Source organism: Hesperophylax consimilis, chromosome 19 (genome assembly GCF_061612785.1).
Source record: "Hesperophylax consimilis isolate HC1 chromosome 19, BYU_Hcon_1.0, whole genome shotgun sequence".
Taxonomy (NCBI): Eukaryota; Metazoa; Arthropoda; class Insecta; order Trichoptera; family Limnephilidae; genus Hesperophylax; species Hesperophylax consimilis.
Genome location: NC_142854.1, coordinates 33,524,847 through 33,540,375, shown reverse-complemented (window position 1 = coordinate 33,540,375; position 15,529 = coordinate 33,524,847). Strand labels below are relative to the sequence as shown.

Sequence of the window (15,529 nt, the reverse complement as noted above, 5' to 3'; positions counted from 1 at the left end):
TAACAAAAGGTTTACCCGCTAAACTTTACTTCTAGTTATAGTTATATTAACTTATCAGACGATTAACGACAAATCTTTCAACGGATTTCAAATGTCATTTCAAGGTCAAGATAGTCACAATATGTATATCCCTATTTCCAAATATGAGTATCGCATAAGATATCATTGTTTTGACAGAATATTTCAACCAAAAAATATTAAGCTCATTCAAAAGAGGGTTCCGTTACAACTATGTTCTGTTTCAGGTACATATATGTGTGTTTGGGCTTGTACCAATTACCAAACCCTACCACAGCAGTGCCATGGATCTAGAAAACCAAGAAACTGTTTCCGTCAAGACGGAACCAGGGCCCCAGGAAGGAGGCGGATGTGTAATGCCGAACACGTTTATGGATTTCGACCTCCCAGATGTAAAGAAGGAATGTTTGCAATATGCGGAGAGTACTCAGACAGCCAGTTAGTTGTATTACATCCGTAAAATAAATTATATATTACTAATTCAAGTCCATTTTGGATTGCCATGGCGACAGAACATAATATGCTTGTTCACGCGGTCCTCTTTTGCCGTAGTAATTTTAATTTTTATCATGATATATATCTTTACCAGAACAGCCAAACTACAACATTAGTCAAAGTTAGTAATTTTTATTTAGTTTTTGTGAATTCCCCAAATGAGTCCTAACTGCTCTGAACCTCTTGGTTTAATATGTGTATGTTGAAAGGCTGATAGAAAGGAGGAGATGAAGATGGGTAGGTGATAGGTGTGAAGTCCTGGCTATTCAGATGGCATTATTTCAATCAATGTTTAAATTGTGAATTGTTTATATTTCACCAAGGCGATACCGAAAGTATCTCCCACGCTGGAACGCGCTACAAAAATAAATTGTGAGATATCATGAAGTCATCAAATAAAATTTACTTGCATCCGCTGGAATTTTATCCCGGGACCTCCAGATTACTAGTCGAGAGCCATACCCTACAATCACAGAAGCCGCTAATGCTCACAATAAGTGCTTGATTCATTAAGTTGTCCACTTTATACTCATACGTTAACGTAGACAATTTGTCTCGACGCCATCTAGTGAGAGAGTTAGCACTTACAATGCCTTTCTCATATAAAATAAAGTTGGTTGTTTTCAGGTGAAAAAATGTAATAAGTAGTAATTGTTGAATGAAACATTAGTATATATTGAATTATTTGGCGGATAAGAGATAAGCCGCCATAGCTCAGTGGTCAGAGCTGTCGACCGGAAATCGAAAGGACACGGGTTCAAGTCCCGTTGGCTTCATGTATCTTTTATCAGGAGATTTTTCAATGTGGATGAGTGTTTCAGGTTAATAATTATTGCTTATAAAAATAATTTTTACCATTTGTGCTATGCATAAAAAATCTTGTCTAAAACATTAGTTTACCAAAAAAATAATAATCGATTGTCAATGTACGAACATGTTGTTTTATAGCTTGCATTAATGAGGAGACTATAACGGTCAAGGCGGAACTCGGACGCCGAGAAGATAATGATGGGGGATTCTCTTGTATGGAAATTGATATAGACCTGCAGGATGTAAAAAAGGAATGCATAGAACGCTTTGAAAGAATTGACCAGTCCGGTAAAAATAATTTATTTTGTTTATAATTTCTGTCTTCTCATTTTTTTATAAATTTTTATCAATTTTCTGTGCTTTCTTATCCTTAGTATTGATATTAAGTCGTACTGAGCCTTTATAATCGTATTTCTTTATTTTTTCCACAGATCTGAAGACGCATCCTATGGAAAAACAGTTATTTTGTCCTCATTGCACCTATTCCAATTTTCATAAGTCGAATTTTAAAAGGCACTTAAGCACCCATACAGAAAAAAAACATTTTTTATGTTCCGAATGCAACTATGCATGTTCTCAAAAAAACTATCTGACAAAACACACGCTGACTCACAGTGGAGAAAAACCTTTTTCATGTTCTGAGTGCAACTACTCATCTTCTCAAAAAAGCCATCTTACGAGGCACATGCTGACTCACAGTGGAAAAAAACCTTTTTCATGTTCCGAGTGCAATTATTCATATTGTCAAAAAAGCCATCTAACGAGGCACATGCTGACTCACAGTGGAGAAAAACCTTTTTCATGTTCTGAGTGCAATTTTTCATGTTCTCGAAAGTGGAATCTAAAGATCCACATGCTGACTCACAGTGGAGAAAAACCTTTTTCATGTTCCGAGTGCAACTATTCATATTTTCAAAAAAACCATCTAACGAAGCACATGCTGACTCACAGTGGAGAAAAACCATTTTCATGTTCCGAGTGCAGCTATTCATGTTCTCAAAGGGGCCCTATGACGAGACACATGCTGACTCACAGTGGAGAAAAACCTTTTTCATGTTCCGAGTGCAGCTATTCATGTTCTCAAAGGGGCCCTATGACGAGACACATGCTGACTCACAGTGGAGAAAAACCTTTTTCATGTTCTGAGTGCAACTATGCATTTTCTCACAGGAGCACTCTGAAGAACCACATGCTGACTCACAGTGGAGAAAAAGCTTTTTCATGTGCTGAGTGCAACTATTCATATTCTAGAAAAAGCCATCTAATGAGGCACATGCTGACTCAAAGTGGAGAAAAACCTTTTTCATGTTCTGAGTGCAATTATTCATGTTCTCAAAGGGGCTATATGACGATACACATGCTGACTCACAGTGGAGAAAAACCTTTTTCATGTTCTGAGTGCCATTATTCATGTTCTCGAAGGGGATATCTGACGAGTCACATGCTGACTCACAGTGGAAAAAAACCTTTTTCATGTTCTGAGTGCAATTATACATGTTCTCGAAGGGGAAATCTGACGAAACACATGCTGACTCACAGTGGAGAAAAAGCTTTTTCATGTGCTCAGTGCAACTATTCATGTTTTAGAAAAAGCCATCTAACGAGGCACATGCTGACTCACAGTGGAGACAAACCTTTTTCATGTTCTGAGTGCAATTATTCATGTTCTCAAAGGGTTTATATGACGATACACATGCTGACTCACAGTGGAGAAAAACCTTTTTCATGTTCTGAGTGCCATTATTCATGTTCTCGAAGAAGCAATCTGTCGAGTCACATGCTGACTCACAGTGGAAAAAAACCTTTTTCATGTTCTGAGTGCAATTATTCATGTTCTCGAAAGGGAAATCTGACGAAACATATGCTGACTCACAGTGGAGAAAATTTTTTTTCATGTTCTGAGTGCAATTATTCATGTTCTCGAAAGTGGAATCTGAAGATCCACATGCTGACTCACAGTGGAGAAAAACCTTTTTCTTGTTATGAGTGCAATTATTCATGTTCTCGAAAAGGCGATATGACGAAACACATGCTGACTCACAGTGGAAAAAAACCTTTTTCATGTTCCGAGTGCAATTATTCATGTTTTCAAAAGGGTAATCTGATAAGACACATGCTGACTCACAGTGAAAGAAAACTTTTGTCACGTTACGAGTGAAACAAATATTTATCTTTTCTAACGAGTTACATGCTGACTCACATTTAAAAGTTTAGGGAAAACATTTTTAATTTAAATATTCAACTACATTGGTTTTCATCAACTTCTTTATGAAATGCAAGGTTATGGTGCACACCAAAATTTTTTAATCGTTAGTAAAGCTAAGGTTAAAAAGCTTTGTTTAATTTTATATAGTTTGGAAGCAGATCTGACTCTCACACAGCTCGTGCTTCTGCGAACGTTCAAAGTGTATCTCAAAAAGAAAATATGAAAATGCGGCAAACAAGAACGAAAAGATGGATGTGTTGAAGATCGATAATGCCGGCCAATTGGCCGCGCTTAATTAAAATTGGACTGAATGACCTAAATTTCGCACAAAAGATACTTTATATCTAGTACAAGCTATCCTGGTTTAATAACCTGGTTTAGAAAAAAAATAAACTTTACTGCTTCGCAAGCAATTAGCTGTCTCTCGGAGTGAACTCGGGACGGGGATATTGAACAATGTAAATGATCTCACAAACAAATATACACATTCATCATCAAAGTCTTGCTAACGACAGCGGATGCACTGTAACCGATGGTACCGAAAACCGAAACTTACCCATTATTCTCGCTTTCATTTTTTAATTATTATCGTTTTTTAAAAACATCTTCTGAAAGTAATGCAAAATGGGCGAATGATTATTAAAATTTGTAACTCCTATGATAGCCAGCTATTAATAATAAATTAATTTTATATCTTTTAAATGTACATATTTTAACTCGATTGTATTAACATTATAATTAACATTTTAAAATAGAAATGTGCCGAGTGGCCCAGTTATAGCATTGTGAACCATGTCATTTTACTAACTTTTATTGTCTATTTACATGTATTTTTATAATAATCATATTTCTTTAAATCATTATTATTTTATTTATTTAGGTTTTAATCCATCAGGACTGGGAGGATAGTGCAATCCCAGTCTGCCATTTAACATGAAATGCAGTAAAACAGGGAAAAAATAAAATAAAGTATAAAATTATAAAAATTGATATAAGATAAAACAAAGAGAGAAAAAAATAAAATATATTTGGCAGGTACCTAAACATAAAATTAAAATAAAAATTCAAAAATAAAATAGTCATATTAATAGATAATACAATAAAAAACAATTAGATTAAATTAAATTAAACCGTCCATCAGGGAGGTCGCCGCATCATCTGCATCCATTGCTCATTGAGTGGGGAACTGAGCCACTCGGATGCAGCCACAACGATGATGTTGGTTGAGTCCTACCCCAGAAGCTGGCTAGTCGGTGGCGAAGTAAGGCGGGGAATGAGTGCACCCTAAACATTGTGGAGGCACTGCAGAACCTCGGTAGTTGCATGAGCTGCCTGTATGCATTATTGTAGCACACCCTCAGCTTGTCCCATTGCGCTGCTGGGTATTGTGTCCACAGCTCAGATGTGTCACCACAGTGCAGTGCAGAATGCCTTGAAAAGTAATTTTCTGACATCATCGCTACAGTGGTAGAACCGCCTTGAGAGCATTCCGGCCCGTATATTGATTGCTCTTCATTGTCGTTCCATGTCTTCTATATCCTTTATATCTTTGGTTAGGATATGTCCCAGATATTTAACCTGCGAGGTTACAAGTAGTTCTTTTCCGTCTAAACAGATTGGAGGAATATTTATTGGTTCCTTCTTGTATTTAAAAACCACGATTACTGACTTTTTTGCATTGTACAGCAGGTTATGTGAGATTGCATACTCTTCGCATATTTGCACAAGTCGTCTCATCGCTTTAATCGAAGGCGCCAACAGCATCATGTCATCCGCGTAATTAATGTTGTTACTGCCTTGACCGCAGATATGACAACCAATTCGTATATTATTCAGTTCTTGTAAGAGGTCATTAATGTACACATTAAATTTAATAGAAGACATATTACCCCCTTGCCCTTGCCTTACTCTGCTTTTTAGGAATAAGTGTCTTGAAGAAGCTCCTGCCCATTGAACGTAATTTTTCTGCTGTCCGTACCAAATAGCCAACATATTAACCACTGCTGCTGGGACATCTCGTTTTATGAGTTTTTCCCATAATAATTTATGAGAAACACGGTCAAAGGCCTTGCTTAGGTCGAGAAAGCACCCATAAACGGTGGCTTTTCTTTTTTTGTAGTATTCTATTGTTTGTTTAACTCCATAAATGGCCATATCGGTTGATGAGGCGCTTTTGAAGCCGAATTGGTTATCTAGGGTAAATAGCTTGTCTTTTACTAGCGTGAATATAATTTTTTCAAATAGTCTTGAGATCATTGTCGCTAGGGAAATATGTTGGTAGTTTCCTAGTATCGATGCATCCAGTTGGTTGGATTTCAAGATTGGTATGATATCAGCTCGACTCATGTCCATAGGCATATGTGTGTGTCGTCAGAGGCTTGAGTACTGGCGGCTAGAATAGTATGGAGATGATTTCCTTATGTGCTCGATACCAATACCGTCGTATCCTGGACTTTTACCGAGGGCGGTTTGCTTAATCGCGCATTCGATCATTTCAGGAGTAATGTTCATGATCAGGTCATCATTTACCGCAGGCAAACATGTCATCATATATGGTTTCATGCCATCTCCTTGATCCTTGCTTAGAGAAAAAAAGTCTCTAAATTCGTTAGCAATGTTTTCATCCCCCGTGATGTTGTTGACACTTAGTGGAGCCTTGCTCTTGGCTTTCAGCACTGTTAAAGTTTTTTGCCAAAACTTTTCGAAGTCTTTGTTGTGCATAGCCGTAGCTATGCTATCCATTCTTGCTTGATTTTCCGAGTGCTGACATTTTCGGAGAGCAATTTTAAAAGATTTCTTAGTAGTTTTTCCTTCGTCTGCAATACGACCTTCCGTAAGGTTTCCGGCTTGGACCCAGCAAAGGAATGCATACCTTGAATGGCGATACAGAGTTGATACTTGATCATTCCACCCTGGAACAAAGGAATGCATGCCTTGAATGGCGATACAGGGTTGATACTTGATCATTCCACCCTGGAACAAAGGAATGCATGCCTTGAATGGCGATACAGAGTTGATACTTGATCATTCCACCCTGGAACAAAGGAATGCATGCCTTGAATGGCGATACAGAGTTGATACTTGATCATTCCACCCTGGAACAAAGGAATGCATGCCTTGAATGGCGATACAGAGTTGATACTTGATCATTCCACCCTGGAACAAAGGAATGCATGCCTTGAATGGCGATACAGAGTTGATACTTGATCATTCCACCCTGGAACAAAGGAATGCATGCCTTGAATGGCGATACAGAGTTGATACTTGATCATTCCACCCTGGAACAAAGGAATGCATGCCTTGAATGGCGATACAGAGTTGATACTTGATCATTCCACCCTGGAACAAAGGAATGCATGCCTTGAATGGCGATACAGAGTTGATACTTGATCATTCCACCCTGGAACAAAGGAATGCATGCCTTGAATGGCGATACAGAGTTGATACTTGATCATTCCACCCTGGAACAAAGGAATGCATGCCTTGAATGGCGATACAGAGTTGATACTTGATCATTCCACCCTGGAACAAAGGAATGCATGCCTTGAATGGCGATACAGGGTTGATACTTGATCATTCCACCCTTGAACAAAGGAATGCATGCCTTGAATGGCGATACAGGGTTGATACTTGATCATTCCACCCTGGAACAAAGGAATGCATGCCTTGAATGGCGATACAGAGTTGATACTTGATCATTCCACCCTGGAACAAAGGAATGCATGCCTTGAATGGCGATACAGAGTTGATACTTGATCATTCCACCCTGGAACAAAGGAATGCATGCCTTGAATGGCGATACAGAGTTGATACTTGATCATTCCACCCTGGAACAAAGGAATGCATGCCTTGAATGGCGATACAGGGTTGATACTTGATCATTCCACCCTGGAACAAAGGAATGCATGCCTTGAATGGCGATACAGAGTTGATACTTGATCATTCCACCCTGGAACAAAGGAATGCATGCCTTGAATGGCGATACAGAGTTGATACTTGATCATTCCACCCTGGAACAAAGGAATGCATGCCTTGAATGGCGATACAGGGTTGATACTTGATCATTCCACCCTGGAACAAAGGAATGCATGCCTTGAATGGCGATACAGAGTTGATACTTGATCATTCCACCCTGGAACAAAGGAATGCATGCCTTGAATGGCGATACAGGGTTGATACTTGATCATTCCACCCTGGAACAAAGGAATGCATGCCTTGAATGGCGATACAGAGTTGATACTTGATCATTCCACCCTGGAACAAAGGAATGCATGCCTTGAATGGCGATACAGAGTTGATACTTGATCATTCCACCCTGGAACAAAGGAATGCATGCCTTGAATGGCGATACAGGGTTGATACTTGATCATTCCACCCTGGAACAAAGGAATGCATGCCTTGAATGGCGATACAGAGTTGATACTTGATCATTCCACCCTGGAACAAAGGAATGCATGCCTTGAATGGCGATACAGGGTTGATACTTGATCATTCCACCCTGGAACAAAGGAATGCATGCCTTGAATGGCGATACAGGGTTGATACTTGATCATTCCACCCTGGAACAAAGGAATGCATGCCTTGAATGGCGATACAGAGTTGATACTTGATCATTCCACCCTGGAACAAAGGAATGCATGCCTTGAATGGCGATACAGAGTTGATACTTGATCATTCCACCCTGGAACAAAGGAATGCATGCCTTGAATGGCGATACAGGGTTGATACTTGATCATTCCACCCTGGAACAAAGGAATGCATGCCTTGAATGGCGATACAGAGTTGATACTTGATCATTCCACCCTGGAACAAAGGAATGCATGCCTTGAATGGCGATACAGAGTTGATACTTGATCATTCCACCCTGGAACAAAGGAATGCATGCCTTGAATGGCGATACAGAGTTGATACTTGATCATTCCACCCTGGAACAAAGGAATGCATGCCTTGAATGGCGATACAGGGTTGATACTTGATCATTCCACCCTGGAACAAAGGAATGCATGCCTTGAATGGCGATACAGAGTTGATACTTGATCATTCCACCCTGGAACAAAGGAATGCATGCCTTGAATGGCGATACAGGGTTGATACTTGATCATTCCACCCTGGAACAAAGGAATGCATGCCTTGAATGGCGATACAGGGTTGATACTTGATCATTCCACCCTGGAACAAAGGAATGCATGCCTTGAATGGCGATACAGAGTTGATACTTGATCATTCCACCCTGGAACAAAGGAATGCATGCCTTGAATGGCGATACAGAGTTGATACTTGATCATTCCACCCTGGAACAAAGGAATGCATGCCTTGAATGGCGATACAGAGTTGATACTTGATCATTCCACCCTGGAACAAAGGAATGCATGCCTTGAATGGCGATACAGAGTTGATACTTGATCATTCCACCCTGGAACAAAGGAATGCATGCCTTGAATGGCGATACAGAGTTGATACTTGATCATTCCACCCTGGAACAAAGGAATGCATGCCTTGAATGGCGATACAGAGTTGATACTTGATCATTCCACCCTGGAACAAAGGAATGCATGCCTTCAATGGCGATACAGAGTTGATACTTGATCATTCCACCCTGGAACAAAGGAATGCATGCCTTGAATGGCGATACAGAGTTGATACTTGATCATTCCACCCTGGAACAAAGGAATGCATGCCTTGAATGGCGATACAGAGTTGATACTTGATCATTCCACCCTGGAACAAAGGAATGCATGCCTTGAATGGCGATACAGGGTTGATACTTGATCATTCCACCCTGGAACAAAGGAATGCATGCCTTGAATGGCGATACAGAGTTGATACTTGATCATTCCACCCTGGAACAAAGGAATGCATGCCTTGAATGGCGATACAGAGTTGATACTTGATCATTTCAAAATACAAAATACAACAATAAATAAAAATACAACAATAAATTTCAAAATACAACAATAAATATCACTGACAGCTGTCGAGTTTTTTCTGTGTCTTACTAGAAACTTATAAATAGAACAAAAAAAAAAACAGTGTTTTTAAACAAGTTTCAGTATACTGCAACATAATTTAGTGCACTACGTTTATTTATTAACCACTCGGAACATTAGAACGTCAAAAGACGTAAATATGATAATAGCGGTCAAGACATTAGTACGTCTTTTCACGTAAGCGCGCGAGATTTTACAAAAATCGATTTATTTCCATCACTAGTATACGGATTGCCATGATTTAAAAAACAGAGTATCGATAATGAATAACGCTACGCGTCTGCATTCAAAAATATCTATGGAATCTTGAGGTGCATTATCTGAGTCGATTGAATCTGTCAGCTTGTTCGTTCGTAATTTATTGCGTTTTTAAATAATTTATTAAAAATATTTTAGTTTGGACGGTTAATATTTTGAGGTGACCAATAGTTTTTAATTATATTTCTTCAATATATAAAGTGTTATTTCTTTATGATACTCAGAAAAAAGTACATTTTTCACAGCTTTGAAATAATGGTCAGCGATTTTTACATATTTTTGACGTTTTCAGAAAATGTATATTTAGAAACGCAAATATTTACGTATAACAAAACAATGCGATAGTGAATTTCATAATCTTTCCAAAACATTTTTTAGAATGAAGCTACGTTTCCCAAGACGTGAGTTATGATGCTTTTAGCAAAAGTCGTGAATAACACAAAAATTTCCGCGTTTTGACAGTTCTCAAAGGAACACATAGCATACAAATGCCTTTGTCTGAGAGGTTAATAATCATTTCGAAATCATCGTAAATATTCACCATTATTATAAAATTTATAAATCAATTTGTTTAATAATCAATTGTGCACAGTGTTCCCTACGTCTCGCTCTAACAAGTAACAGGATAAGGTATTCTCTCCCTCGCACTTACTGGATAACACTTGTGGACGCTCCCGCTACCTACTTGAGTTAATTACCTGTACATTGCGAGCAGGGTTGTCACTCATATTATTTTCTTATAAAAAAAAAATTTAAATTTAACTTTCGAAATGAATAATAATGAAGCAATTGCTTTCCTAAACAAAGCTAAGGAGGAGATTAATAGCATCCACAATGCCATTACCGATCCTGTCTTAAAAATAACAAAAGACCAAATGGCAAAAATACTCAGTAAACTTTCTAATCTATCTGGAACTATGCAAGACCTAGGAGTAACTGTTGGAGTTCTTGAAGGAAAAGTTATGACATTCGAAAAAATCATTGAAAAGAAAGTATTACCACAGGAAACAACGCCAATTTGTGAGGTGCTCGCTGAGATAGAGGAACGCAAGACCCGCTCGAAGAACATAATTTTACTCAACGTCCCCGAGTGTAATTCGAACTCAACTACAGTGAGCGTCTTGGAGGATGGAAAAAAGGTATTAGCAGCTATTAGTGAAATTAATAGCGAGTTCAATCTAGAAGATGTGAAAATTTACAGGCTCGGAAGTAAAATTCCAAACAAAACCAGGCCAATTAAATTAGAATTTGATGAAGTCAAACAGGCGAAACTAATACTCTTTAACAAAACTACTCTGTCCAATGGAATTATAATCAAACCTGACAGGACACTACAACAAAGAAATCACTTAACTGACCTCTGGAAGGAATTAGAAGAGAGGAAAGAAAAGGGCGAAGTCGATTTACGAATCAAACATTTCAACGGAATTCCCAAAATCATCAAAACCCAAGCAAAAAACTAAAAAACAAACAGAACAGATTTTCTAGACTTACAGGATATTATCAAAATGTACGGGGAATGCGTACAAAATTGCACCAACTTAAAACTAACTCCCCAATCTTCTCACACGATATTCTGTTTTTAACTGAAACATGGTTAAATGCTGATATCAGCTCGTCAGAATTAGGCCTACATCAATATACCACATATCGTTCTGATCGAAATTCTATTACGAGCAAAAAGTCTAACGGAGGAGGTGTGATGCTGTGCGTATCCAAGAATATATCATCTACTAAATTACCGGTAAAACACAAAAGTGTTGAACAAATTTTTGTATTGCTCAATATACCTAATGGAAAAATTATTATTGGCTGTGTCTATATCCCACCTGCATCGGATTTGCAAACGTATAAAAATCACAATGAGGACATAGAAGTACTCAAATTCAAATATCCTAAAGCAAAATTCATTATTGCTGGTGATTATAACCTTCCTAACTGGACCAGCCAAGATGACAACGGACCTGCTACAAACCAAGCCGACTTACAGTGTGCTAAATGTAGTGAAATTCGTGATATGTCTTTATTTTTGGGACTAACTCAATCAAACAAGATTTTCAACTTTAACAATCGAATGTTGGATTTAGTGTTTTCAAGTGATTCGAAAATAGTGGTTGAGCTATCCGACGAATTATTATTACCATTAGATCAACACCACCCACCGTTGGACATTATCATAACAAATAGGCCTTTAACATCTTCAAAAAAAACAAGTGTCCCATCGTATAACTTTTCCAAAGCTGAATACCATCATATTACGGAGTACCTTGCCCAAACAGATTGGTCCTTTTTAGATGAGGAAAATAATATAAATGATCAATTAGAATACTTTTACTCGATTTTAAATACCTCTATAGAACAATTTGTTCCCAAGGTTAGCTTTACATCATCTAATTATCCGAAATGGTTTACAAGGGAACTAACTAATTTAATTAATAAAAAAAAATGTATCCACAGAAAATATAAACATACCAGAAATTCTAACGATTATATAGCATTTACTAAACTACGAAAACAATGTAAAGAATTATCAATAAAGTGCTATAGTGACTATGTTAACGTAATTGAAAATGAGGTACATCATCACAATGTGAAAAAATTCTGGAATTTTACTAAATCTCAACGAAAAGACAACTGTGGATATCCTAATAGCATGTTCTTTAAAGAAAAATGTGCCGACAGTATTGAGGGTATAGTTAATCTTTTTGCTGACTCATTTAAAAGTGTCTACGACAAAGATATTCCCATCAAAGCAGTCTCCAGTACGTCAGTGGAAGAGTCATTAAACCTAAGTCAATGTTTCATAAAATTAGATTCCATAGAAAGAAGCATAAAAGCACTAGATAGTAATAAATCTGCTGGACCGGATGGTATTCCTCCCATATTTTTAATAACTTGCATTGATAGTTTGATATATCCCTTACATAAACTTTTTAACAAATCCTTAGCGTCTGGCTGTTTTCCGGCTCTGTGGAAAAAGAGTTATTTAACGCCCATTCATAAAAAAGGCGACAAAAGCGATATATCTAACTACAGACCTATTTGTATTATGTCTGCTTTACCCAAACTTTTCGAGTCATTAGTATTAGATACCATTGTAAAACCTATCAACAATATTATTGTTCCTAACCAACATGGCTTTATCAGAGGTCGATCTACCTTAAGTAATTTAACTATCTACAATAATTACATATCTGAATCGCTCAGTCTGAAACAACAAGTGGATTCTATATACACCGATTTCAGTAAAGCATTTGATAAGGTTCGACATCATATTCTTATATCCAAACTCCGACTGTTAGGCATCAAAGGTAGTTTATTGACATGGATTATTAGTTACCTCAGTAATAGAGTTCTTTGTGTCAGGATTAATTTTATAGAATCCTATGTATTCGAGGCCACAAGTGGTGTCCCGCAAGGGTCCCACCTTGGCCCAATATTATTCTTAATATTCATTAATGACATTGTAAACATATTTAAAGATGTACAAGTCCTACTTTTTGCAGATGATCTAAAATTGTTTAAAAGAATACGAAATATATATGATTGCCTAATTTTACAAGCTAATTTAGATAAATTTTTTAAATGGTGCGAACAAAATATGTTATTTTTGAACATTGAGAAATGTCAAGTAATACGATTTTCCAGAACTCATTCTCATATCTTACATGAATATAATTTAAATAATGTTAAATTAACACCAGTATCACAAATTCGTGACTTGGGAGTTATATTCGAATCAAACTTAACATTCACAGCGCATATAGATGATATAACTAATAAGGCTTTAAAGATTCTTGGCTTCCTTTGTAGAACCCTAACTGATTTTAAGTCCTTGGATTGCATGAAAACACTCTACATTTCACTAGTTAGAAGCCAAGTGGAATATAATTCACCTATTTGGTCTCCTTTCTATAAAGTACACTCTAACAAATTAGAACGGGTTCAACACAAATTTCTTAGGTACTTAAATTTCAAGCTTAAAATTCCAATAGAAAACATTAATTATGTAAATTTGATGAATGGACTTAATTTAATTACGCTGTCTGACAGAAGAACCATTTCAGACCTAATTTTATTATACAGAGTCATGAACAACCTTATTGACAGCCCTGCCATCGTTGCTGCTATTAAACTCTATGTACCGACAAGAAATACTAGACAAAATACAACATTCTTTTGCGACACATATAAAACCAACTATCAGTCAAACTCACTTACCAATAGGATGCATGATTTGGGCAACAAGTTTGGTGGTATTATAGATATATTCCATGATTCCCTTTATAATCTTAAATTCAAATTAAACCAACACTTTGTGGAATCATACAAATTATTGTAATAGATTTAACGATTAGATATGTTATTGTAATGTTTTATATTATATTTTGTTCTTTGTTATTGTTAAATATTATGTTGTTTAAAATGTTTCTTTACGCCATATTCTTCAAAAACTACTTGTATATTTTTTTAAAATTCTTCACTTTTATAACTCTTAGTATAAATTCTAACTCGATAACTTATGTAAAACTTATTTATAATCTATGTAAAAGCCCCTATGGGCGTATAACAACAACAATAAACAATAAACAATTTCACCCTGGATCAAAGGAATGCATGCCTTGAATGGCGATACAGAGTTGATACTTGATTATTCCATTCCATTGGAAAATGGGCGGCATAGTCCGAAAATGATGTAAAAACTTACAACGCCTGGGCGGAAAAATTATCGCCTAAAATTAAACCTCCAGATGCCATAAGATGTCAGAGATTTGACTGTGATAACAGAGTTCACAAAATGGAACTAGATTCTCTCTACGACACTATCGTGAAAACACTGAGAAACTCCGCCATAAAAGCATTAAAAAATAAAGGACCCAAAAAAAAGTATGACATTATTCCAGGGTTCCAGGGTTTTCCCAGACAAAGGCGATCAAGTAGATTGTTCATACAATGATTTTTTAAAGGCCTTCGATACTGTAAATCACGACGTTTTACTCAATAAACTAGCTACAATAGGATTCTCCATAAGACTACTTACTTTTTTTGCTAGCTATTTATTTATTTATTTAATATAAACGGTATAAATATACCATAAACAATGATAACATGTCACAGTTAAAATCGTAGAAATATTTAAAAAAAAGAATAACAAATATATGTAGCATTTGATTGTGAAATGACATTAGAGAGTAAGTAAGTAAGTAAACAAGAGATACAAGTACATAAGTTTCTATAGTGCAAATAAGGTAGAATTAGATTAAATTAATATTGATTGAAAAGATTTGATAGCATAGCCCTCTTGTACCTACCTTGCGTGCAGTTAAAAAGATCTGTTACATCTGCGTATCTATTACTAACTTCATGCAACCTAGGTACAAGCGAGTGTTTGGAATACTCAGTCCTGATATTGTTGCATTTAAACAAAATTTTAGAACGAGTAGCTCTCGTGGGTATATGAAATTCAATGAGGTTAATTAAATCAGGACTGTCTATACTACCATTTACAATTTTGAACATAAATATTAAGTCGGATATAATTCTTCGATCTGAGAGTTTTAATAAATTTAGATTTTTCATCAAGTAATTATAATTTATATTTTCAATGGGAATACCGAGTTTAAAATTAATGTGTCTTAGGAATTTATGTTGAATTTTTTCGATTGAATCTGAATGTAATTTGTAGTGGGGGGACCAGATCGAGGAGTTATATTCGACTTGACTACGAACCAGGGATGTATACAAAATTTTTAAT

General features: G+C 36.6%; 1 protein-coding gene and 1 long non-coding RNA gene across 2 annotated transcripts in view; one reads left to right on the top strand and one right to left on the bottom strand.

Annotated features, from left to right (window-relative positions):
- Positions 1–15,529, bottom strand: part of LOC149415182 (uncharacterized) — a 141,674-nt gene that overhangs the window by 66,391 nt on the left and 59,754 nt on the right. The gene's annotated exons all lie outside the window — the stretch shown is intronic.
- On the top strand, positions 324–2,341 carry LOC149415183 (uncharacterized). The gene is made up of 3 exons (XR_016303875.1): positions 324–456; positions 1,462–1,611; positions 1,755–2,341. It is a non-coding gene; the product is annotated as an uncharacterized LOC149415183 (long non-coding RNA).